The sequence below is a fragment of the Neofelis nebulosa genome, chromosome 8 (assembly GCF_028018385.1).
Source record: "Neofelis nebulosa isolate mNeoNeb1 chromosome 8, mNeoNeb1.pri, whole genome shotgun sequence".
Taxonomy (NCBI): domain Eukaryota; kingdom Metazoa; phylum Chordata; class Mammalia; order Carnivora; family Felidae; genus Neofelis; species Neofelis nebulosa.
In genome coordinates this window covers 59,713,618-59,738,226 of record NC_080789.1, presented here as the reverse complement: position 1 = coordinate 59,738,226, position 24,609 = coordinate 59,713,618, and the positions used below count along the sequence as shown (strand labels likewise).

General features: G+C 40.8%; 1 pseudogene; it reads right to left on the bottom strand.

Moving 5' to 3' along the window:
- Nucleotides 1–1,421: 1,421 nt before the first annotated feature.
- Nucleotides 1,422–2,145, bottom strand: LOC131483981 (INO80 complex subunit C-like; annotated as a pseudogene).
- Nucleotides 2,146–24,609: the final 22,464 nt, after the last annotated feature.

Here is a 24,609-nt window from a genome sequence, read left to right as displayed (position 1 = left end):
TTATAATATCTACACTGTTAGATCATATGGCCTTTATATACTATACTTTCTCTTTGAACCTTCATTTAGTCTCAGTTCTATAAGTAATTAATAAGTAATTAATAATGTTTACTTAGAGCCCATATGTTGATTTCTCTCCAGACAGTTTGGTTGTCTGAAGTGCGTTCTCCAGTGGGCTTCTTAGGGAGGCCTCATGGGAACAATATTCCCTGAGTTCCTGCATATTGATAATAATTTGTCTGTGTCCATTATAGTTGAAGTTTAGTTTGCTTTGGCTCACATGTCCTTGTCTTAAATATTTAAAATACATTAACTTCCTTTTCTTCTTGCATAAAACATTGCTGTCAAAACATCTGACAAGTATCTAATTTGACCCTTATGAGTCTATGCTCTTTTTGTCTGGTCAAAGGATTTTTTTTCTTTAAAGTCTTTAAATTTACTAGAATATGTGTTGGTGTTAGTCATTGTAGGTCAATATTTTTAGGTGCCTTCTATATTCTTTTTTTTTTCTTGTCAAATGATTATACTTGAGTCAACAACTGAAATCTAATTAAAAAATATTTTTTTTAAGATTTCATTTTTTTGTTTTGTTTTTGTTTTTGTTTTTATTGTTTATTTACTTATTTTGAGAGAATGAGAGAGAGAGAGAGAGAGAGAGAGAGAGAGAGAGAGAGAGAGAGTGCAGTAGGGGCAGAGAGGGAGAGAGAATCCCAAGCAAGCACTGAGAGCACAGAGCCCAATGATCTGAAATCAGGAGTTGGACACCCAACCGACTGAGTCACACAGGTGCACCTAAATATTTTATTTATTTATTTTTAAGTTTACTTATTTATTTTGAGAGAGAGAACAGGTAAGGGGCAGAGAGAGTTTCCCAAGTAGGTTCCAAGCTTAGCACAAGCCTGACACAGCTCTTGATCCCACGACCATAAAATAATGATCTGAGCAGATATCAAGAGTCAGACACTTGGGCGCCTGGGTGGCTCAGTCTGCTAAGCATCTGACTTGGGCGCCTGGGTGGCTCAGTCAGTTAAGCATCTGACTTTGGCTCAGGTCATGATCTCATGGTTCGTGAGTTCAGACTTGCTTTGGGTGAGCTTGAGCCCCACTTCAATGAGCTTGCTTCTCTCTCTGTCTCTGCCCCTTGTGGAATTCTCTCTCTCTCCTCACTCACTTGAGCCCTCTCTCTCTGAAAGAAAGAATCCACTCAAAAAAAAAAAAAAAATCAGACACTAAATTGACTGAGCCACCAGGCGCCTCTAAAGATTTTATTTTTTAAGTGATCTCTACACCAGATGTGGTGCTCGAACTCACAACCCTGAGACCAAGAGTTGCACGCTCTACCAACTGAGCCAGCCAGATGCCTCTGAAGTATAATTTCATTCAACAGGAAATCCCTCCCTTAGAGGGAAAATGGGAAAAAAACCTGAAAGCCAAGCATTTTTTCCAAGGCAGAGCACTGACATTTCCAGATTGACAGCAGAATACATTTATTTCCATGAAACAAAACCATGAGTGCAAAGTTTGCCTTTGAAACGGTTTCCCACTTCGTCTCCATTTTTCAAGGCTCAGGAAACGATGCTTGTGGCCTTCTTCAGGGCTAGTTTAACCAGTGATGATGTCGGATGGCAGCCTCCAAATATAGGAAAATGCTTCAATGGTGCTTTATCTGGGGGGTCAGAGTAGTTGGCAAGAAGACCTGAACCATCAGAATAGCTTAGCTCGTTTAAAGGATGGAGGAGCATCAATCAATACTGAAGTAGTTAGGATCCTTCAGTTGCCACAGCAATGCCCTTTCAGAAGCGAGAATTTGTTTCAGGTTCTTCCAGGTTCTGTTCTTGCCAGCTACCGCGCCGCCATGGCCAGAGTGCACACAGAGTTTGGATCCTTAAATGGCAATAGCTTGGCAGCTTTTTCCATAGATCCTGTACTGAAATCAGAGGGCACCACTTTATTTTCACTCACAGCTTCCCTGCTAATACCCCACCTAAAGCTAGAAGCAGACACTTTCTTTCTTCTTCCTGGCATTGTAACCCCCGAGCTGCTGCCCTTGGAAGGACTGGCTGGCCTCTTCCTGCTGTTTTGGGCTATTCCCAGAGTGGAAATCGTGGCCACAATTGGAATTTGAGCCTCCATTCTTACCCTCTCTATATTCTTTTATTTATTTAATTTTAATTTTATTTATTTATTTTTTAAATTTACATCCAAATTAGCTAGCATATAGTGCAACAATGATTTCAGGAGTAGACTCCTTAGTGCCCCTTACCCATTTAGCCCATCCCCCTTCCCACAACCCCTCCTGTTGTAACCCTCAGTCTGTTCTCCATATTTATGAGTCTCTTCTGTTTTGTCCCCCTCCCTGCTTTTATATTATTTTTGTTTCCCTTCCCTTACGTTCATCTGTTTTGTCTCTTAAAGTCCTCATATGAGTGAAATCATATGATTTTTGTCTTTCTCTGACTGACTAATTTCACTTAGCATAATACCCTCCAGTTCCATCCACATAGTTGCAAATGGCAAGATTTCATTCTTTTTGATTGCCCAATAATACTCCATTGTGTATATATACCACATCTTCTTTATTCATTCATCCATTGATGGACATTTGGGCTCTTTCCATACTTTGGCTATTGTTGCTAGTGCTGCTATAAACATGGGGGTGCATGTGTCCCTTCAAAACAGCACACTTGTATCCCTTGGATAAATACCTAGTGGTGCAATTGCTGGGTGGTAGGGTAGTTCTATTTTTAGTTTTTTGAGGAACCTCCATACTGTTTTCCAGAGTGGCTGCACCAGCTTGCATTCTCACCTCTCTATGTTCTTTTAATATGTAGTTTTGAAAAAATAAATTTTTTAAATGTTTTTATTTATTTTTGGGGGAGAGAGACAGTGAGCTGGAGAGGGGCAGAGAGAAAGAGGGAAACACAGAATCTGAACCAAGCTCCAGGCTCTGAGCTGTCAGCACAGAGCCTGACGTGGAGCTTGAACTGATGAATCACGAGATCATGGCCTGGGCCAAAGTTGAATACTCAACTGACTGAGCCACCCAGGTGCTCCTAGTTTTGAAAATGTTTTGAATTTTTTAAATAAATTTTTAAAAATTAAGTTTATTTTGAGAGAGAGAGAGAGAGAGAGAGAGAGCGCACAAGTGGGGGAGGGGTAGAGAGAAGCAGAGACAATCCCAAGCAGGCTCTGCACCATCAGCCCAAAGCCTGATGTGGGGCTCCAACCTACGAACCACAAGACCATGACCCAAGCCAAGATCAATAGTCAGATGCTTAACTGACTATACCACCCAGACACCCCTAAATTTTTATTTTATTTTATTTATTTTGAGAAAGAGAGAGAGGTGGGGAGGGGCAGAGAGAGAGGGAGAGAGAGAGAATCCCAAGCAGCCCCTGCAGTGTCAACACTGTCAGCATAGAGCCCGTCTCGGGGTTCAAACCCACACACCGTGAGATCATGACTGGAGCTGAAACCAAGAGTCAGACACCTAATGGATTGAGCCACCCAGGTGCCCCTAGTTTTGAAAATTTTTATTTCAGAAAAATCTTGAGTAGCTTTTGGGTTGCTTTTGTTTGGCATTTTTTTGTGTGCCTTTGCTTTGGTTTTCTTTTTCAGAGATTTCTATTAACCTATTAGTGGAGCTCTTGAAGATGCTCAAAGAAAGATGCCTAAGGGGATAAAAAGGTGAGCCAAGAATTTTGTATCTTCTATGTCTTTACTATTTGTCACTTTCTCTTGAACCATCTTTCTTCATTTTTTTTTTTTACTTTAAAATTGTTTCCTCTTCAATTTTTTTTTTCTTTTAGGTAAACTCTACATCCAAAGTGGGGTTCAAGCTCATGACCCCAAGACCTGAGTCACATGCTCTACCAACTGAGCCAGACGGTGCCCACATCTTTGATAATTTTAAGGCATTATTTATTGTGTTTATTTGCTCTAGTGTTCCTTATAGTTTCATCTTCATTTCTAAATGTTTTTTTCTTTTACTTCTAATTTTTCCTTGAGTTCTCTCATTTCAAACATTTTTTAGTTTTTTTAATATTCTGATTTGTGTTATTCTTTCATTTCTCATATCACTTTCTTGATGTCTTTTAGTTCATTTTGAAATAAAATATTATAATATTCTACTTTCTGAGCATATCTCTCTGGCATGCTTTCTTTTTGTAAAAACATTTTTCTGTTCTTCATTCTTTTTTCTTTTTTTTTTTAGTTTATTTTTTATTTATTTTGAGAGAGATAGAGAGCAAGGGGGGGAGGGGCAGAGAGCAAGCGGGGAGATAGAATCCCAAGCTGGTTCTGGGCTGTCAGCGCACAGCCTGATGTGGGGCTTGAACTCACGAAGTGTGAGATCATGATCTGAGCCAAAGTCAAGAGTTGGATGCTTAACCGACTGAGCCACCCAGGTGCGCCCCATTCTCTTTTTTCTTATAGTAATTTTGTAGAGCATTTATTTATTGTTTGTTTGTTGTACAGGATTTAATCTGACACTTCCTGTTGCTCATTTTTAGCTGAATTTAATTTTTCTGAAGGATTTGTGCAGGTAGCTTTCCTATTTTGACAGAGCTCCTGTTTCTGTTGTTTGGGGGTAATGTTAAAAAATACAGCTTGGGGCGCCTGGGTGGCGCAGTCGGTTGAGCGTCCGACTTCAGCCAGGTCACGATCTCGCGGTCCGTGAGTTCGAGCCCCGCGTCAGGCTCTGGGCTGATGGCTCGGAGCCTGGAGCCTGTTTCCGATTCTGTGTCTCCCTCTCTCTCTGCCCCTCCCCCGTTCATGCTCTGTCTCTCTCTGTCCCAAAAAAAAAAAAAAAAAAAAAAAAAAAAAATACAGCTTGCTCTCAGATTTCCTGACTTCATACCCCTACCCTGCCTTTATCTGGACCTTCTCTTCCTTTGTCTTTGCTGTCCCTATCCTGATCAAGTTTGATTTTTCTTTCAGCAGTTTCTCTTCAGTATGGGACCTATCCTGAAAGTGAGCCCTGAGGGGCCCTCGGGTGGCTCAGTCAGTTAAGCAGCCAACTTAGGCTCAGGTCATGATCTCACAGTTTATGAGTTCGAGCCCCACATTAGCCCCTCCCTCTGTGCTGATAGCTCGGAGCCTGGAGCCTGCTTCGGATTCTGTCTCCCTCTCTCTCTGCCCCTCCCCTGTTTGCGCTTTGTCTCTCTCTCTCTCTCTCTCTCTCTCTCTCTCTCTCTCTCTCTCTCCCAAAAATAAATAAACATTAAAAAAATGGGGGGGTGGGGGGAGCCTGGGATGGTCAGTTTGGAGAGCTCAAAGGGGTGAGGTTGTTCCTGCCTCTTTACGCCATATTGACATGTAGCAATTGACTTGCTACTGGAGAGGGCAAAACCTCTCTCCATTTTAACTCTTGTCAGAGTGGCCTGCCATGCCTTCCCTTGGTTGTTTGGACCATCTGTTCCATCTGTTCTCATATCCCTCTGACACCCTGTGTCTTCCTGTTTCTCCTGCATAAACACCCATAACAAGCAGGTCTTGTGGCTTTTGGGAGTTTGTTCCCACTGCTCAATAGTTTGGGTTTTGTGGTGATATCTGGTCACCTAGTTTTGTTGCAAATGTTGCCCATGAATTTTTGGTTTTGCCAACTGGTTGCTCCGCTTTGTTTTTATTTTTTGTTTTGGTGGGGATTTGAGAAACCCAAAAACTAGGGTGCCACTTCCACTGATATTTCCCCTCCCCACCACCACCACCACCACACATACCTGTCCCCCCGCCCCCACCATTACCCTTGTCTGGGACCCTACTTGTGCTTTATTAGTATTTTTCTTCCATGTTATAATGATATGTGTACTGTCTATTATCTGTTTCTCCCTAGACTGTAAGTGACGTTAAGAGGTCAGGAATAGTGCCTGGCAATATAGTAGGGGTTCAACAAATATTTGTTAAGGAAAAAATGTTTCAAAAGAAGCAGCATATTTGGAGGCTGAGAGAAAAGAGTCAGTTTGTGGCAGATATGGGAAGTGGGATAAAGAACTGGTAAGAAAGGAGGCACTGGGCTGGCTCAGTTGGAAGGGCACGTGACTCTTGATCTCAGGATTGTGAGTTCAAACCCCACATTGGGTGTAGAGATTACTTTAAAAAAAAAAAAAAAAAGGAACTTGTTGGTAAGAAATAAAGCTGGACGATTGGGCCAGGTCAGTTTAGGGCTTTGTAAAGCATTTAAGGAGATTGTAATTTACCCTGAAGGCAATGAAAACCCTTTAAAAATTTTTTAAGGAAAAAAAAAAGATTTTAAGTAAGGGAGTGGTCTGATGAGATTTCTTTCTTTCTTTTTTATTAACATCACAAACTACAGTACAGAGAATGGATTCTGGGACATAAAAACTAGAGATGGGATTAGAATCAATGGCAATAATCCAGCATTTGAATATACATGGTAAATAAAACATTGAATTACAGTGATCTGATTTCAGATAACTTGCACAGTGGAAAATATAATCAGAATCCAAAAGGTAATAGAATGGCCAGAAAAATGATTAATCTGAAAAGATGATAATTAGGCAAGATAAATGAAAGCTCATTCATTCAGGCCCCAAATTCATAACTGATGAACAAATATAGGCTGGTTTAATAATAGCTTGCAGAAAGACAAATTAGCAATAACATATTATGAAGTGATACTGTGATGAAACTAAGGATGTTAATTTATTCCTTTTATTTTGTTCTTTTTTTAGTTTATTTATTTTGAGGGGGGGTTGGGGAGGAGCAACGAGAGAAGGAGAGAGACTCCCAAGCAGGCTCCCCACTGTCAGCACAGAGCCCAACATGGGGCTTGATCCCATGAACCATGAGATCATGACCTGAGCCAAAATCAAGAGTTGGATGCTTAACTATCTGAGCTACCCAGGCACTCCAGTTTATTCCTTTAAAAATTTTTGTTTTAAAAATTTACATTGAGAGATAATTCACACATTATATAGTTAACCCATTTAAAGTGTACAATTCGGGGCGCCTGGGTGGCGCAGTCGGTTAAGCGTCCGACTTCAGCCAGGTCACGATCTCGCGGTCTGTGAGTTCGAGCCCCGCGTCAGGCTCTGGGCTGATGGCCCGGAGCCTGGAGCCTGTTTCCGATTCTGTGTCTCCCTCTCTCTCTGCCCCTCCCCCGTTCATGCTCTGTCTCTCTCTGTCCCAAAAATAAATAAAAAACGTTGAAAAAAAAAATTAAAAAAAAAATAAAGTGTACAATTCAATAATTTTTAGTAGATTAATAGATGCGGTGCATCCATCCAGGAGTCAAATTTAGAATATTTTCATCACCTCAAAAAAGAAACCCTGTATCCATTGCCTATCATTCTTCTATCCCATCACCCCCCTCCCTAAGCCCTAAGCAACTACTAACCTACTTTCTGTCTCCATTTTGGACTTTAATAATAATGGAATTACATAATACATGGACCTTTCTGACTGCCTTCTTTATTTAGCATAATGTTTTCTTTCTTTTTTTTTTTAATTTAAGTTTATTTATTTTGAGAGAGAGAGAGAGAGCAGGGGAGGGGCAGAGAAAGAGGGAGAGAGATAATCCCAAGCAGGCTCCACACTGTCAGCATAGAGCTGGATGTGGGGCTCCAACTCACGAACTGCAAGATCATGACCTGAGCTGAAACCAAGAGTCTGATGCTTAACCGACTGAGCCACCCAGGCACCCCGTTTATTTAGCAAAGTGTTTTCAACATTCATCCAAGTTGTAAGCATGTGTCAGTACTCTGTTCTTTTTTTTATTTTTTATTTTATTTTATTTTATTTTTATTTTATTTATTTTTCGGGAGAGAGAGAGAGAGACAGAGCGCACAAGCAGGGGACGGGCAGAGAGAGGGGGGCACAGAGGATCCAAAGCAGGCTTTGTGCTGACAGCATTGGGCATGATGCGGGGCTCAAACTCGGGAACCGTGAAATCATGACCTGAGCTGAAGTTGGACATTCAACTGACTAAGCCACCCAGGTACCCCAGTACTCTGTTCTTTTTATAGGCAAATAATATTTAATTGTTTGGATATGCCACATTTTGTTTATGCATTTTTCTGTTGATGGACATTTTGGTTTTTTCCATTGTAGGGGAGGCAAATTTTACCCATCTTAGGTTCTCAGCTGGGGCTCTTTAACAAAAAGATAGATTAACAAGATAAAATGAACAAGCTTATTAATATATGCAGCACACATCACAGAAGAGAAAACTCAGTGAAAAGTAGTTCAAAGTAGCAGCTTAGAACTCTGGCTAATATAGCATCTTCAACAAAGAGCAATACATTTATGGACAAATGACAGGATGAAGGAGAAGAGTTTTAGGCTTCAAAGGACAGCAAACTAGGAAGGTAAACATATGGGAGGAAACTAAGGGAGGAAGGTTTGTTTGCAGATTTCTCTGGTGCCATCTCTGAGCTGATAAGAATCTAGAGCATCTCTAATAAAGAATTTATATCTGCCCTTAGGCAGAAAAGGAGGTTAGAGAGAGAGAGAGAGCTTTTTATGTGTTTGCTCCTTTTTTTTTTTTTTTTTTTTTTACATTTATTTATCTTTGAGAGACAGAGACAGAGCATGAGTAAGGGAGAGGCAGAGACAGAGAGAGACAGAATCAGAAGCAGGCTCCAGGCTCTGAGCTGTCAGCACAGAGCCCGACGCGGGGCTCAAACCCACGAACCGTGAGATCATGACCTGAGCCAAAGTCGGACGCTTAACCGACTGAGCCACCCAGGCGCCCCTGTTTGCTCCTTCTTAATTGCCTTTTTAGGGAGAGAGCTTTTTATGTGTTTGCTCCTTCTTAGTTGCCTTTAGCTCAAAATAATTTTATGTCAAAGAGCATATTTTGGGGTGATGTATTCTGGTTTTCTTCACCATCTTTTGGCTATGATGAATCATGCCGCTATAAACATTCATGTACAAGTTTTTGTGTGGATGTATGTTTTCATCCAGCAATGGAATTGCTGAGTCATTTTATTTACTCTTTGTTTGCATTTATGGACATAGTCTTTAGGATGTGCTAAGTGATAGTCCCACCTGTAATCTGATATTCAGTCCTGGGCTATACACATTGACAAACTGGACCATGTACAGCTAAGAGAGGCCAGAGCAATAGAGAGGAGATGGTTAACTAAGTAACTTGAAGAATAAGGGGAGTATGTGGGAACATTTAGATGGAGAAAAGAAAACTAAAGTGGAAAAGAGGGATGCCTGGGTGGCTTAGTCACTTCAGCATCTGACTTTGGCTCAGGTTGTGATCTAGTGGTTCATGAGTTCAAGTCCCACATCAGGCTTGCTGTTCTCAGTGCAAAGCCCGCTTCAGATCTTCTGTTCCTCTCTCTCTCTCTGCCCCTACTCCCTATCAAAAATAAGTAAACACTAAAAAAATAAAGTGGAAAAGAAATATATTCAAAGATCTGAAGAGTTGTTATATAGAAGGGGGATTAGCCAGAGGGTAGAACTAAGCCCACTTGGTAGATATTTCAGAGCAACATAATAGGTCTGAAGATTTTCTTTCCTCCCTTCCTTCCTTCTTTCTTCCTTTCTTCCTTCCTGTCTCCTTCCCTCCTTCTGTCCTTTCCGATTATTTTATGTTTGACTACACAAAACATGAATAAAATGTAAAAAGTACAAAAGGATGCACACTGATATCTTGCATTCAGTTCCCTTTCTTATAGGCAGTTTCTTATAAATCCTTTGAGATATATTTTAAACATATAAACAGATTTTTAAATTTTATAAAAAGAAATTTAGTATGCTTTTAGAGAGAGTAAAAGCATTTCATAAGTATGTTTACTTATTTTTAAGAGCAGTGAGAGACAGAGCATGAGAGGGGCAGAGAGATAGAGCCACAGAATTCCAAGCAGGCTCCAGGCTCTGAGCCTGAGGTGGGACTCAAACTCGTGAACCGTGAGATCATGACCTGAGCTGAAGTTGGATGCTCAACCAACTGAGCCACCCAGGCGTACCATAAAAAAAAAAAATTTTTTTCCAACTTTTTTTTTTAATTTTTTTAAACGTTTTTATTTATTTTTGAGACAGAGAGAGACAGAGCATGAACGGGGGAGGGTCACAGAGAGAGGGAGACACAGAATCTGAAACAGGCTCCAGGCTCTGAGCTGTCAGCACAGAGCCCGACACGGGGCTCGAACTCACGGACTGTGAGATCATGACCTGAGCCGAAGTCGGACACTCAACCGACCGAGCCACCCAGGCGCGCCTCCAGCTCTTATAAATGGCCCAACCCTGTCTGTAATGACTGTTTCAGGCATTCTGTATCCTGGAGATATTTAGGGGAAATAGATAAACGATCATCAGTTAATTTTCTGGAGTATTTTTCTCCTGCAATTTATTTGTTGAAGAAACTAGATTGTTATCCTATAGAATTCCCCATGTTCTGGATTTTGCCAAGTGGTGTCTTTCCTTTGTTTTATGAATTTCTTGCAAATTGGTATTGGATTGAGAGGCTAAGATTCAGATTTGATTTTTTTTAATTTTTTAATGTTTATTTATTTATAATTTTCTAGCAGTCACATTTTATTTTTTTTATTGCTGTGTATATATTTTATTTATTTATTTATTTTAATATGAAATTTATTGTCAAATTGATTTCCATACAACACCCAGTGCTCATCCCAACAGGTGCCCTCTATGTTTATTTATTTTTGAAAGAGAGAGAAAGAGAGAGACAGAGTATGAGTGGGGAAGGGGCACAGAGAGAGAGGGAGACACAGAATGTGAAGGAGGCTCCAGGTTCTGAGCTGTCAGCACAGAACCCAACATGGGGCTTGAACTCTCAAACCACGAGATCGTGGCCTGAGCCGAAGTCAGGTGCTTAACCAACTGAGCCACCAGGTGCCTCTGGATTTGGTTATTTTAGTAAGCCTACTTCATAGATGGTGGTGAATTCTTACATCAGGAGGCATATACTATCTGGTTATCTCTCTATTGTTGCTCAAAGTACTGATATTCTCATTGTATTATTCCTTCTTCACTTATTAGCTACCATATTTTTATAATGAAGAACTTCCCCTCAGAGTAGTAGCTGAAAAGGCAAGATAGGGGCACCTGGGTGGCTCCATCGGTTGGGTGTCAGACTTCTGCTCAGGTCATGATCTCACGGTTTGTGGGTTCGAGCCCCGCGTCGGGCTCTGTGCTGACAGCTCAGAGCCCGGAGCCTGCTTCGGATTCTGTGTCTCCCTCTCTCTCTGCCTCTCCCCAACTTGTGCTCTCTCTCTCTCTCAAAAATAAATAAGATGTAAGAAAAGGCAAGATAAATGTTTGATACTTTATCTAGAGTTTTCAAAATAGTGGGTTGGTACCCTATCATCTTACAATGACTAGTATTTTTTTTAAGTAACATTATGAACTCATGAATTTAAATCTATTTAATGTGTTACATTGTGGTTATTATCTTTGTTAAATTGGGATGGCTATATTGGAAGCCTTGTAAGGTTGGCTCTTGAGTTCTTTTGATAAAACCTTAATAGTCTTCAATAGTTTCTCCATTTCTCTCTTCACTATACACACTATAAATCAAGTGTAATCCCTACCATGTGAGAGAAATTTGTCTCATTAGGGTCATCAAAAACCTCCATATGTGACCAAATCCCTGGCCATTCTCCATCTTCATCTTTCTTGCTCTCCCAGCAGTATGTGTGCCTGCTTATATATTTTTTACTTTTTTTTAATGTTTATTTATTCTTGGGAGAAACAGAGTGTGAGGCGGGGAGGGGCAGAGAGAGAGGGAGACACAGAATCCTAGCAGGCTCCAGGCTCTGAGCTGTCAGCACAGAGCCCAAAGCGAGGCTCAAACCCATGAACTGCAAGATCATGATCTGAGTGGAAGCTGGACAGTTAACCGACTGAGCCACCCAGGCGCCCCAGTGCCTGCTAACTAAAAGTCTTTCTTTGCTTGTCTTCTGAGACACTTCTTTTCTGGTTTTCCTCCTACCTCACTGAACATTTGCTCTCTGTCCTCTTTGCTGGATCTTCCCCCTTTCCTAACTTAGAAAGTGAGAGTAGATAGTAAAACAGTTCAAGGACAAACTCTAGAACCTTCCACTGTTTACAGGTTAAAAAGAAGAGGAAGATACAGCAAAGGAAGAGCAAACTAAACGAAAAGCTAGCAGATGGAAGGAAACAATAAATATTAGAACAGAGATAGAGAATAGAAAAATAATAGAATAAATGAAACCTGATGTTGTCCTCGTGGAAAATAACAAAATTGACAAAACTTAGCTAGCTAGTCTAAGACAGAGACACAAATAACTAAAATCAGAAGTGAAAGTGAAGACATTACTACCAAACTTACAGAAATAAAAAGGAGTGTGAGAGAATACTACAAACAATTGTACACCAACAAATTAGATTACCTATGTGAAATGGGAAAACCCCTAGAAACACAGGAATTACCAAAACTGACTCAAGCAGAAATCATAAAATCTGAACAGGCCTGTAACAGGTAAAGATAATGAATCAGTAACCAAAACCTCCCAACAAAAAAAGTCAGGACCAGATGGCTTACTGATGAATTCTACCAAACATTTAAAGAATTAACACCAATCCTTTTCAAACTCTTAAAAAAGAAAAGAAAGGAGGAGGAGGAGGAATGTGCTAACTCATTCCATGAGACTAGCATTACCCTGACACCAAAGCCAGAAAAATGCATCACAAGAAAAGAAAATTACAATTCAGTGTCATTCAGTTCATTCACAATATTATGCAACCATCACCTTTATCTAGCTCTAAATCATTTTCACACCCCATAATAAAACCCCATGTCCATTAAGCAATCACACTCCTTATTCCCCCTATCCCCAGCTCTTGGCAACCACCAATCTTCCATTTTTATGGATTTAGCTCCTCTGAATAATTTATACAAATGGGATCATACAATATGTGATCTTGTATTTTGGGCTTTCTCTCACTAAATATAATGTTTTCAAGGTTTATTCACATTGTAGGATGTAACAATAGTTCATTTTCTAAATATTTATTTTTGAGAAAAAGAGAATGAGAGCAGGTGCGTAAGCAGGGGAGGGGCAGAGAGAGAGGGAGACAGAGGATCCAAAGCAGGCTCCCTGCTGACAGCAGACAGCCTGATGCAGGGCTTGGACTCACAAACCTTGAGATCATGACCTGAGTTGAAATTGGATGCTTAACCGACTGAGCCACCCAGGCGCCCCACCATAATTCGTTTTCTAAAACAGGGAAAACTTTCAATATTTTACCGAGAGAGAATCCTAAGTAAGGTCCACATGGTCAGTGCGGAGTGATATGGGGCTCACACTCAGGAACCCTGGGATCATGACCTGAGCCAAAATGGAGAGTCAGCTGCTTAACCGACTGAGCCCCCTCTATCAAAAATTTTTAAACTCCTATTTCTAGTTTGCTAATTTTTTTTAAGTTTATTTGAGAGAGAGAGAGTGCACCCATGTGGGGAAGGGCAGAGAGAGAGAAGGAGAGAGAGAATCCCAAGCAGCCTCCATACTGCCAGCATAGATCCCAAAGTGGTCCCACCAACAGTGAGATCATGACCTGAGCCTAAACCAGGAGTCGGCAACTTAACAGACCGAGCCACCCAGGCAACTCTAGAGCATGTGACTCCTGATCTTGGTTGTCAGAGCCACACCTTGGGTGTAGAAATTACTTAAAAATTTAAAAAAAAAATTTTTTTTTAAGATTTTATTTTTAGAAAATAAGCCTTTTAAAAAACATGGAGTTGTTCCTTTCACCACTAACGTGTGAATCTAAAAGAAATGTAATATTGTAGACATCAAGAGAATGGGCACTATTCAAAAAGGAATGCCCCACAAATGTTCCCATGGCAAAACTGGAGCAGTCTACAGTGTTACCCAGCATGCTCTTGGCATTGTTGTAAATAAATAAGGGCAAGATTCTTGCCGAGAGAATTAATATACATACTGCATTTAACAAGCACTCTAAGAGCTGAGACAGCTTCCTGAACTGTGTGAAAAAATGCTCAAGAAGCTAAAGAGGGGCACCTGAGTGGCTCAGTCAGTTAAGTGTCTGACTCTTGATTTCCGCCCAAGTCATGATCTCACGGTTCATGAGTTCGAGCCCCCCAGCAGGCTCTACACTGACAATGCTGAACCTGCTTGGGATTCTCTCCCTCTCTCTCTGCCCCTTCCCTGCTCACATTCTTTCTCTCTCAAAATAAATAAACTTAAAAAAGAAAGAAGCCCAGGGGCGCCTGGGTGGCGCAGTCGGTTAAGCGTCCGACTTCAGCCAGGTCACGATCTCGCGGTCCGTGAGTTCGAGCCCCGCGTCGGGCTCTGGGCTGATGGCTCGGAGCCTGGAGCCTGTTTCCGATTCTGTGTCTCCCTCTCTCTCTGCCCCTCCCCCGTTCATGCTCTGTCTCTCTCTGTCCCAAAAATAAATAAAAAACGTTGAGAAAAAAAAAAAAAAAAAAAAAAAAAAAGAAAGAAGCCCAAAGAGAAAGGTACTTGGGTTCAATTGAAGCCCCAGCCTGTTTACCCAGAGAAGTATACTTTATGACAACCAGTAGAAAGGAGCCTGAGCTGCTGGAACCCATTCGTTATGGATTCATGACAGGTGTAAAAAGAATACAAGACCCCTGGACTGTTTAAAAAAAAAAAAAAAGCAATGGTAATAGTCTCTATAATATCTTCATTTGATTCACCAATTTCTGGTCCTTGTGAAAACCAGACAGATACTGGAGGATGTGTGTGAACTATTGTAAATTCAGCCAAGTAGTAGCCTTAATTGTAGCTGCCTTGCCTGATATGGTATCATTGCTAGAGCAGATGAACAGGTACATGGTATGCAATCCTTGAATTGGCAAATGCATCCTTTTCCATCCCTATCAGAAAGAAGAAAAGAAACAGTGCACATTCGAGAAACAGTTCACCTTCACTTGGAAAAGGCAACGATGTACATTTATAGTCTTACCCGAGGGGCATGTTTGCTCTTCTGCTGTCTGTCATTAAACGATCTGAAGAGACCTAACCAGCTAGGCATCTCTCAGAGCATCACTATGTTGAGCTGCTATGTTGATAACATCATGCAACATGGACTGGTTGAGCAGGAAGTAGCAAGTATGTCACATGCCTTGGTAAAACACTGGCTCTACAGAGGTTGAGATAGTAACCTTTTTTCAGAGTTCCCTTCACAATTAGTTGAAGCACTGTGACTGCTCAGCAATCAACTTTTCCATCTGGCCAATCTTGCTTCCTTTCTTTCCTGCAATTGCCAATCCCAAGAGCACTCACTAATAAACTGCCTGTCCTTCAATCTCGATCTTAGAAATGGCTTCCCAGGAGCACCTGGGTGGCTCAGTCAGTGAGGCATCCAACTGCAGGTTGGGTCACGGGTTCGTGGGTTTGAGTCCCCACATTGGGCTCCGCTGCTGACAGTTCAGAGTCTGCTTGGGATTCTCGCTCTCTCCCTGTCTCTCTGCCCCTCCTCCACTCTCTCTCTCTCTCTCAGAATAAATAAACTTTAAAAAAAAGAAAAGGGATGGTTTCCCTAAAACTGAATGTGTGATCAAGGGAAACACTTTGCCAGGATAAAAAATAAACATAAAACAAATTAGGGTTTTATTTATTTATTTATTTATCTTTAAAAAATTTTTTATAGTTGTTTATATTTTTTATTACTTTTTAAATTTATTTATTGTTTAATTTACATCCAAGTTAGTTAGCATATGGTCCAACAATGATTTCAAGAGTAGATTCCTTAATGCCCCTTACCCATTTAGACCTTCCCTCCCTCCCACAACCCCTCCAGCCATCCTCTGTTCTCTATATTTAAGAGTCTTTTGTGTTTTGTCCCCCTCCCTGTTTTTATATTATTTTTGCTTCCCTTCCCTTATGTTCATCTGTTTTGTATCTTAAATTCTTCATATGAGTGAAGTCATATGATATTTGTCTTTCTCTGACTAATTTCACTTAGCATAATACCCTCTAGTTCCATCCACGTAGTTGCAAATGGCAAGATTCATTCTTTTTGATTGCTGAGTAATATTCCATATATATATATATATATATATATATATATATATATGGAATATATATGGAATATATATATATATTCCATATATATATATATATATATATCTCACATCGTGTTTGTGTGTGTGTGTGTATATATAAATATATATATATATATATATATATATATATATATATATATATCACATCTTCTTTATCCATTCATCTGTCAATGGACATTTGGGCTCTTTCCATACTTTGGCTATTGTTGATAGCACTGCTGTTAACATTGGGGTGCATGGGCCCCTTTGAGACAGCACACATATTTATCCTTCGGATAAATATCTAGTAGTGCAATTGCTGGGTTGTAGGGTAGTTCTAATTTTAGTGTTTTGTTTTGAGGAACCTCCATACTGTTTTCCAGAGTGGCTGCACCAGTTTGCATTCCCATCAGCAGGGTGAAAGTGTTCCTCTTTCTCCACATCCTTGCCAACATTTGTCGTTGTCTGAGTTGTTCATTTTATCCATTCTGACAAGTGTGAGGTGGTGTCTCATTGTGGTTTTGATTTGTATTTCCCTGATGATGAGTGATGTTGAGCATTTTTTTCATGCATCTGTTCGCCATCTGGATGTCTTTGGAGAAGTGTCTATTCATGTCTTTTGCCCATTTCTTCACTGGATTATTTGTTTTTTGGGTGTTGAGTTTGGTAAGTTCTTTATAGATTTTGGATACTAACCCTTTACTTGATATGTCACTTGCAAATATCTTCTCCCATTCTGTCAATTGCCTTTTAGCTTCACTGATAAAAATTTTTTTAATTTTATTTATTATTGAGAGAGAGGGAGAGAGAACAGATGAGGGAGGGAGGGGCAGAGATAGAGAGGGAGAGGGAGAATCCGAAGCAGGCTCTGTACTGCCAGCATCAGAGCCTGATGTGGGCTTGAACCCAAGAACTGCGAGATCATGACCTGGGCTGAAATCAAGAGTCAGACACTCAGTTGACTAAGCCACCCAGGTGCCCCAAAATTGGGGTTTTACTATGCAATAAAATTCAAGGCAAAAATTATGAACCAAGGAGATAGCATTACATAATGATAAAATAAAGAAAGCAAGAAAACATAACCAACATAAATGTGCTTGGCAATATAGGCTCAAAATATATAAATAGTAATAGTTAAGTGGTACCTGGCTGGCTTAGCTGGTAGAGCATGCGACTCTTGATCTTAGGGTTGTTTGTTTTGTTTTTTAACTTTTTTAACGTGTATTTGTTTTGAGAGAGATAGAGAGCAAGGGAGGGGCAGAGAGAGAGGGAGACAGAACCCAAGCAGGCTCCACACAGAGCCCAACATCACACAGAGCCCAACATGGGGCTTGAACCCATGAACCATGAGATCATGACCCGAGCCGAAATCAAGAGTCAGAGAGGCTTAATCAACTGAACCACCCAGGCACCCCATTGATCTCAGGCTTGTAAGTTCAAGCCTCAAGTTTTATGTAGAGATTACTTAAAAATAAAATCAGGGGTGCCTGAGTGGCTCATTCGGTTCAACATCCAACTCTTGATTTCAGCTCAGGTCATGATTTCCTGGTTTGTGGGATTGAGCCCAGTATTGGGCTTTGCACTGACAGCTTGAAGCCTGCTTGGGATTCTCTCTCTCCCTTTCTCTCTGCTCCTCCCCAACTCTTTCTGTCTCTCAAAATAAATAAATAAATAAATAGATAGATAGATAGTAATAGTTAACCATATTGAGTAACTTCTATGTTACTCAATAGAGCCAGGCATGCTCTATATAGGCTTTACATGTGGTAATTCATACTCTTCATTAGAGGCATGTGAAAAAGTACTTTTATTCTCCCCTTTTGCACTTATAAAAAACAATAAATTTAGGAACAAACATAAATAAATCAACTATTGGAACTGGAAATGTTTACAGAGCTCTCTTAGAAACAGATGGATGAAGCAGACACAATAAGCAGAGATACAGAAGATGTGAATAATACAATGAGTTCAGTGTATTGTATATGGAGAATTCTACATCATACAAAACAGATAGTATGCTTTTTCTAGTACATGTGAAACATTACAAAAGATGACTATGTACTAACTTACAAAAGAAGTCTTAATATTACATTTTAATTTTTTCTAAATTTATTTTTATTCTTAATTTTTTAAGGTAATCTCTGTGCCCAAGGTGGGGCTTGAACTCATGACCACAAAATCAAGAGTTTGATGCTCCATGGACTGAACCAGCCAGGCACTCCAATACTACATTTCAAAGCATCAGTATAACACAGCCTATGTTCTATGACTGTAACACAATCACATGGGAAATAACTAATTAAAGGATAGCTTAAAAAATTTTTTTAATGTTTATTTATTTTTGAGAGAGAGAGATAGATCATGAGCAGGGCAGGGGCAGAGAGAGATGGAGACACAGAATCTGAAGCAGGCTCCAGGCTCCGAACTGTCAGCACAGAGCTCCATGTGGGGCTCAAACTCACAGACTGCAACATTATGACCTGAGCTGAAGGCAGACGCTTAAGCAACTAAGCCACCCAGGCACCCCATGGATAGCTTTTTAAATCCCCAAATGTCTGGAACCTAAGCACATACTGTTAGTAAATCTTGAATTAAAAAAGGAGTAAGAGGGGAAAAAAAGGAGTAAGAGAAATTATGAAATACTTTAAATAAAAGTTTGTCATATTTTCTAGGATACAGCTATTTTTATTTATTTATTTATTTATTTATTTATTCATTTATTTTTAATTTTTAATGTTCATTTTATTTTTGAGAGAGAGCATGCACGAGTGAGGGAGGGGCAGAGAGAGGCAGAGACAGAGGACTGGAAGTGGGCTCTGGACTGACAGCAGTGAGCCCCATGAGGGCTTGAACTCATGAACCTTGAGATCATGACCTGAGCCAAAGTCAGACACTCAACTGACTGAGCCACCCACGCACCCGTTTTTATTATTATTATTATTATTATTATTATTATTATTATTATTATTTTAATGTAGGATACAACTAAAGCTTTAATTAGAGATGTAGAATATTAAATACATTTGAAAGAAAAAAAAAAGTTTGGGCACAAATGAAAAAGCATTCAACTCAAGAATGAATCAGTGGGATGCCTGGGTGGCTCAGTCAGTTAGGTGCCCTGCTTCCACTCAGGTCATGATCTCACTCCTCGTGAGTTTGAGCCCCATGTCCGGCTCTGTGCTAACAGCTTGGAGCCTAGAGCCTGCTTCAGATTCTGTCTCCATCTCTCTGCCCCTCCCCTGCTCACACACGGTCTCTCTCAAATATAAAAAGTAAAACAAAAAAAAAAATTTTAAAGAATGAATTAGTTATTAGAAAGAGATTTTAATTATCTGAGCAAATGGGTCAGGAAGAAATTCAAAACTTGAAAATGCCAGCAAACATTAAAGAAAGTACAAAATATTTTTAAATGTTTATTTATTTTTGAGAGAGAGAGAGCGTGCACATACTCCTGCATGAGCCTCTTGTGCTCATGAGCAGGGGAGGGGCAGAGAGAGGGAGAAAGAGGAGAATCCCACCTGGGTGGCTGAGTTGGTTAAGCATCCAACTCTTGATTTGGGATCATGTCATGATCTCACAGTTTGTAGGACAGAGCCTTGTTTTGGGCTCTTTGATGACAGTGCAGAGCCTTCTTGGGAGACTCTCTCTCTTTCTCTTTCTCTCTCCCCTCCTCTGCTCTCTCTCTCTCTCTCTCTCTCTCAAAATAAATAAATAAACATAAAAAATTATCTCCAGGTGCCTGGCTGGCTTGGTCGGTAGAGTATGGGACTCTTGATCTTCATGGTCATGAGCTTAAGCCTCACCTTGGGCATGGAACCTACTTAAAATAAATACATTAAATAAATAATTATTGCACACTCTTTTTCTGGTTCCTGAAAAACTCATAAAGTAGTGAGAAACTATTCTTGGAAGTCAGTAGAATATGCCTATAAAATCATTTGGGTTGAGACTTTTGGGTAGAAAACTCTTTGATTAATATTCTAATTCCTTGGGGCACCTGGATGGCTCAGTTGGGTAAGCCTCTGACTCTTGGTTTCAGCTCAACCTTGATTTCATGGTTGGGGAGATCAAACCCCACATAGGGCTCTGGGCTGATAGCGCGGAGCCTGCTTGGGATTTTCTCTCCCTCTCTCTCTCTGCCCCTCACGAGCTCTCTCTCTCTCTCTCTCTCTCTTTCTCTATCCAAAATAAATAAATAAAGCTTTAAAAAAAGTAAATAACACACCAATTAAGTTAACTGGTATTTTATTTAGAATATTCGCTTTTTTTTCCTTACAATATTTGTATGTATATACATAAGTGAGAGGAACCAATAACATTCATTTCATGCATTTTCATTATCTAGTTTTAGAACCAAGATAACTACTATTGATTGGGTAATATTGTGGTTGTAGCCAGAAATCTTTTTTTAATGTACGTATTAGTTCTAATTGCATATGTGTTTTTGTTTGTTCATTTTTTGCATTAATCACTCTCACAGGGGTTTTATGTAATATGAAACTTACTATACCTTTTACCTCTTCTGTGTATTTATTTCATAAGATCCAGTTCAAAGGAGTCTGTGTGTAAAACCTGAAACTTTCTTCCCTAAAAATAATGAAAAACAAATGCCCATTTTTACTATGTAGTACAGTTTGGGTTTTTTTAGTATTACAAATCCACTATCAGTAAATAAATAGTACTCAAACAATTGGATATACATAAGATGTGGTAAGGCAGGGTGAGATTAGGAAGGAGGGATTACAAAAAGGTATGAAGGAATGTTCCTGGGTGATGGATAAATTCATTATCTTGATTGTGGTTATGGTTATATACATATATATCAAAAGTCATCAAATTGTGGACTTTAAATACACACAGTTTATTGTAAATTGATTATATTTCAATTATACCTCAATAAGTGGGTGGAGAAGTCTTTTAAATTATCAAGATCACAAAACATAAGAAGTAATATTGATTAAATTATACCAAAATTAAAGATGTCTGTTCAATAAACAATATTATTTTTTAATGCTTATTTATTTATTTATGAGAGAGAGAGAGAGAGAGAGAGAGAGAGAGAGAGAGAAGGAGAGTGCGGGTAGGGGAGGGGCAGAGAGAGAGGGAGACAGAATCTGAAGCAGATTCCATACTGTCAGGGTAGAGCCTGATGTGGGGCTCAAGCTCACAAACTGTGAGATCATGACCTGAGCTTATGAGATGTTTAATGAACTGAGTCACCCAGGCACCCCATTAAACAATATTATTGACAGAGTTAATGATGAAAGTTGGGAAGAAATATTTGCAATGTTTAAAATTAACAAAGGACTGATATCTGAACTATACAATAAACTGATGCAAGTCAATGGAAAAATATGGGAATCCCTATAGAAAAATTGGCAAAGGAAAACAAATAGGCAATTCATAAAAAAGAAAAACCAAAAGTAAGAAAAAAATTGAGAAGATGCTCAAACATATTAATGATTAAAGAAATGCAAGGAGGGGCACCTGGGTGATTGAGCATTTGACTTCGGCTCAGGTCATGATCTTGCAGTTCCTGAGTTCCAGCCCCAAGTCGGGCTCTATGCTGACCGCCCAGAGCCTGTAGTCTGCTTCAGATTCTGTGTCTCCCTCTCTCTGTCTCTTTGCCTCTCTCCCACTTGTGTTCTGTCTCTCTCACTCTCAAAAATAAATAAACATTAAAAAAAAAGAAAAAGAAATGCAAGGAGATATTTTAAATTCATGGCATATTGAAAAATTGGAAACTTGAGTAACATTAAATGTTGGCGAGGAAGTTGAGATATAGAAATCCCACCATGGTATGACATTCCAGAGTGTGGAGCTCAATACGCATGAGAAATTATCACAGAACTGAAGGAGAAATGTCCACCTGCACCATCATTTGTGGTAGTAGGAAGCTGAAGGCAATCACGGGAGTAGTGAACAAATAAAGCACAGGGATCCACATAATAGAATATCTTGCACCAGTATTAGGAGCAAAGGACTAGAAGGCCATGTGGTCAAAAAAAGTTTGTTTTATTTTTTAACATGGCAGATATCACTGCACATTTGTATGCTAATGGGAATGATCTAGCAGAAAATTTGATAATATAGGAGAAAGGGAACAATACAGAAGAAAGGTAAAAAGGAATAGACTGAAGTATAGAACTGAAGGGTGGGGTAGGGGTGAGGGATGGGAATGGCGGAGTGACAGTTGGCTTAAATAGTGGCAAGAATGACTCATTGTAACAAGATGGAAGTCTATGTATATAAAAGAGGAAGGGGGGGTAAACTGACCAGCTTGGTGGTAGAAAGATAACTATGTTTTCTTTTCTTTTTTTTTTTTTAATGTTTTATTGATTTATTTTTGAGAGAGAGAAAAGCCAAGCAGGGAGGAGCAGAAAGAGAGAGGGAGACAGATAATCCGAAACAGGCTCTGAGCTGTCAGCGCAGAGCCCAACTCGAGGTTTAAATTCACCAACTAGGAGATCATGACCTGAGCCGAAATCAAGAGTCAGACACTTAATTGACTGAGCCATCCAGGTGCCCTACTATGTTTTCTTTTGATTACTTTTATTTTCACAGGAAAATAAGAACCCAAATCATAAGCTAAGAGAAAGGAAAAATAAGGGATGCTAGATGCAGAGAGCTTTTGTGAATAAAGCCTTCCTTTCTTCATTTATACAGTGAGGGCAGCACCCAACAGAGATGGCCCCAAAGGTGTCAGCTTTATGCAGCATTCATATCCCCTGATGCTTAGCATGATGTTTCTCTAAGCATAAGAATGTATACCAGCAAACACACCTTGGGATCTAGCTGGAGAGGAGAAAGGTGGGGTCGTTGATAATAGGAATAAATAGCATTCATTGAATGCTTCTTAAAGGACCAGCATGACACTGTAAGTAAGAGTTCTATCCACCTTTTCTCATTAAACCCTAACAGCAACCTTACAAATAATACAACTGTTTTACAAAGAACCTAAGGAGTGTTTCCTCCTTCATAACCAGAGTCTTGAACATTAGAATGGTGAGTAACAAAAGGAAAGTCCCCTTAAAGATACTATTAGCTCAGATGCGACTCTAGATCTCAGGGTTGAAAGTTTGAGACCCATGTTGGGTGTAGAAATTACTTAAAAACCTTTTTTTTTTTTTTTTAATGCTATTGGCTCAGTTAGCTAATGGGAACTTGATTCTGAGCAGATGAAGCTCCAATCTCTGTGATAGAAGAAACCTAGGCAAAACCCTAGCTCCCCCTCCTGATCACCTGACCCACTATTACAAGGTGGGTGACCTTGAAGGAGTCACACATTTCCAGTTCTGTAAAATGGAATGATGGATGTTAAGTGAGACATTATCTCAGTTTGAGAAAACTCTTGCAAATGAAATGATATATGTATGTATATGTTAATGTTTCCCTGTTACTATTACTATTATGACTGTTGCCTAAGCGTCCAGGACAAGGCCAACGCCTGAGGGCAAAGGTAAGCCTCCAGCAGAGAATGGGCCCTTTAGGGTGTATATCAATACAGACCACGTTTAAAGAATTTTAGCCGGTAGTCTTGGCTCGGTAGGGGGCGAAATTTTTCTTCATCAAGGCTCCACCGTTCTGAGTCTTAGGCTTGAAACTCTGGAGAAAATAATTAGGCTTCTCTGGGCGAGATTCGGAACGCCAGTCGTAGGGATTTGAAATGCGACGCTGTGTGGAGCCTCATTGCCACCCGTTTGGTACCAGGAGGCGCCCATCGGATCCGTTCTAAGACTGGCCCCTTGACTGGTGCGCCTGACCGACTATGGCCAGGATCTGGGAGCTGGTGCTGGAAGTGCCGGGAATCCGTGCCATTCTTGGACACAGTCCCTAGTGCCCTCTTTGCGTCCACTTTCGCCACACCCCCCTCCTTTCCAGCGCGAGTCCGGGCTTGGAAGGCGTGAGCGCCTGTGGTGGGGACCGTGTTGCCGGTGTGGGTCCGCCGAAGAGTGGCGGGAACTCCGGCCGCCCCGACGGCGCGGTGACTCCAGTGTGGAAGAGGCAGCTGTTCTCCCAGGCGGCCGTGGGGGGCAGCAGAGGGGACCGCGACAGGTGCGGGAGCCCCTCCCGGGGTGGAAGTGAGAAGGCGGGCTTCGGGTCTGTTCCCAGGCTGGAAACCACCCCCGCCCCCCCGCCCCCCCCCCCCCCCAAATCCCCCGGAGAGGCAGGGCCGGCGCCGGGTCTGGAGGAGGAAGCGGCCGGAGACAGTGCAATTTCACGCGGCCTCTGAGGCTCGGGTTCCTCGGCAGGGTAGATGAATTATGGGGTTTCGACGGGTTTCCGGGGAAACTGAGGTGGCCTGAGCGTGAGGCAAACACCTCCCTCCTCAAAAACACACACAGAAAAAAACATTCACGTTCAGAAAGAAAATCCCGCAAGTGACCCAACCGGCTGGGGGAGTCGAGTGATTTGGTTAATGGGCGAGGCCAACTTTCAGGGGGCGGGTTTTGGAGCGCTCTCCCCACCCCCATCACCTTTCCCCTTTGGAGACATTTGGGGGCGTTTGGAATCTCGCCCCCCCCCCCCCTTAGTCCAGCTCCCGAAGAAAAATTAGGGTGAGACCCATGCTCGATGTGCGTGGCCAAGCGGACAAACACCGGGGCGTGGGGCGCGCTCGG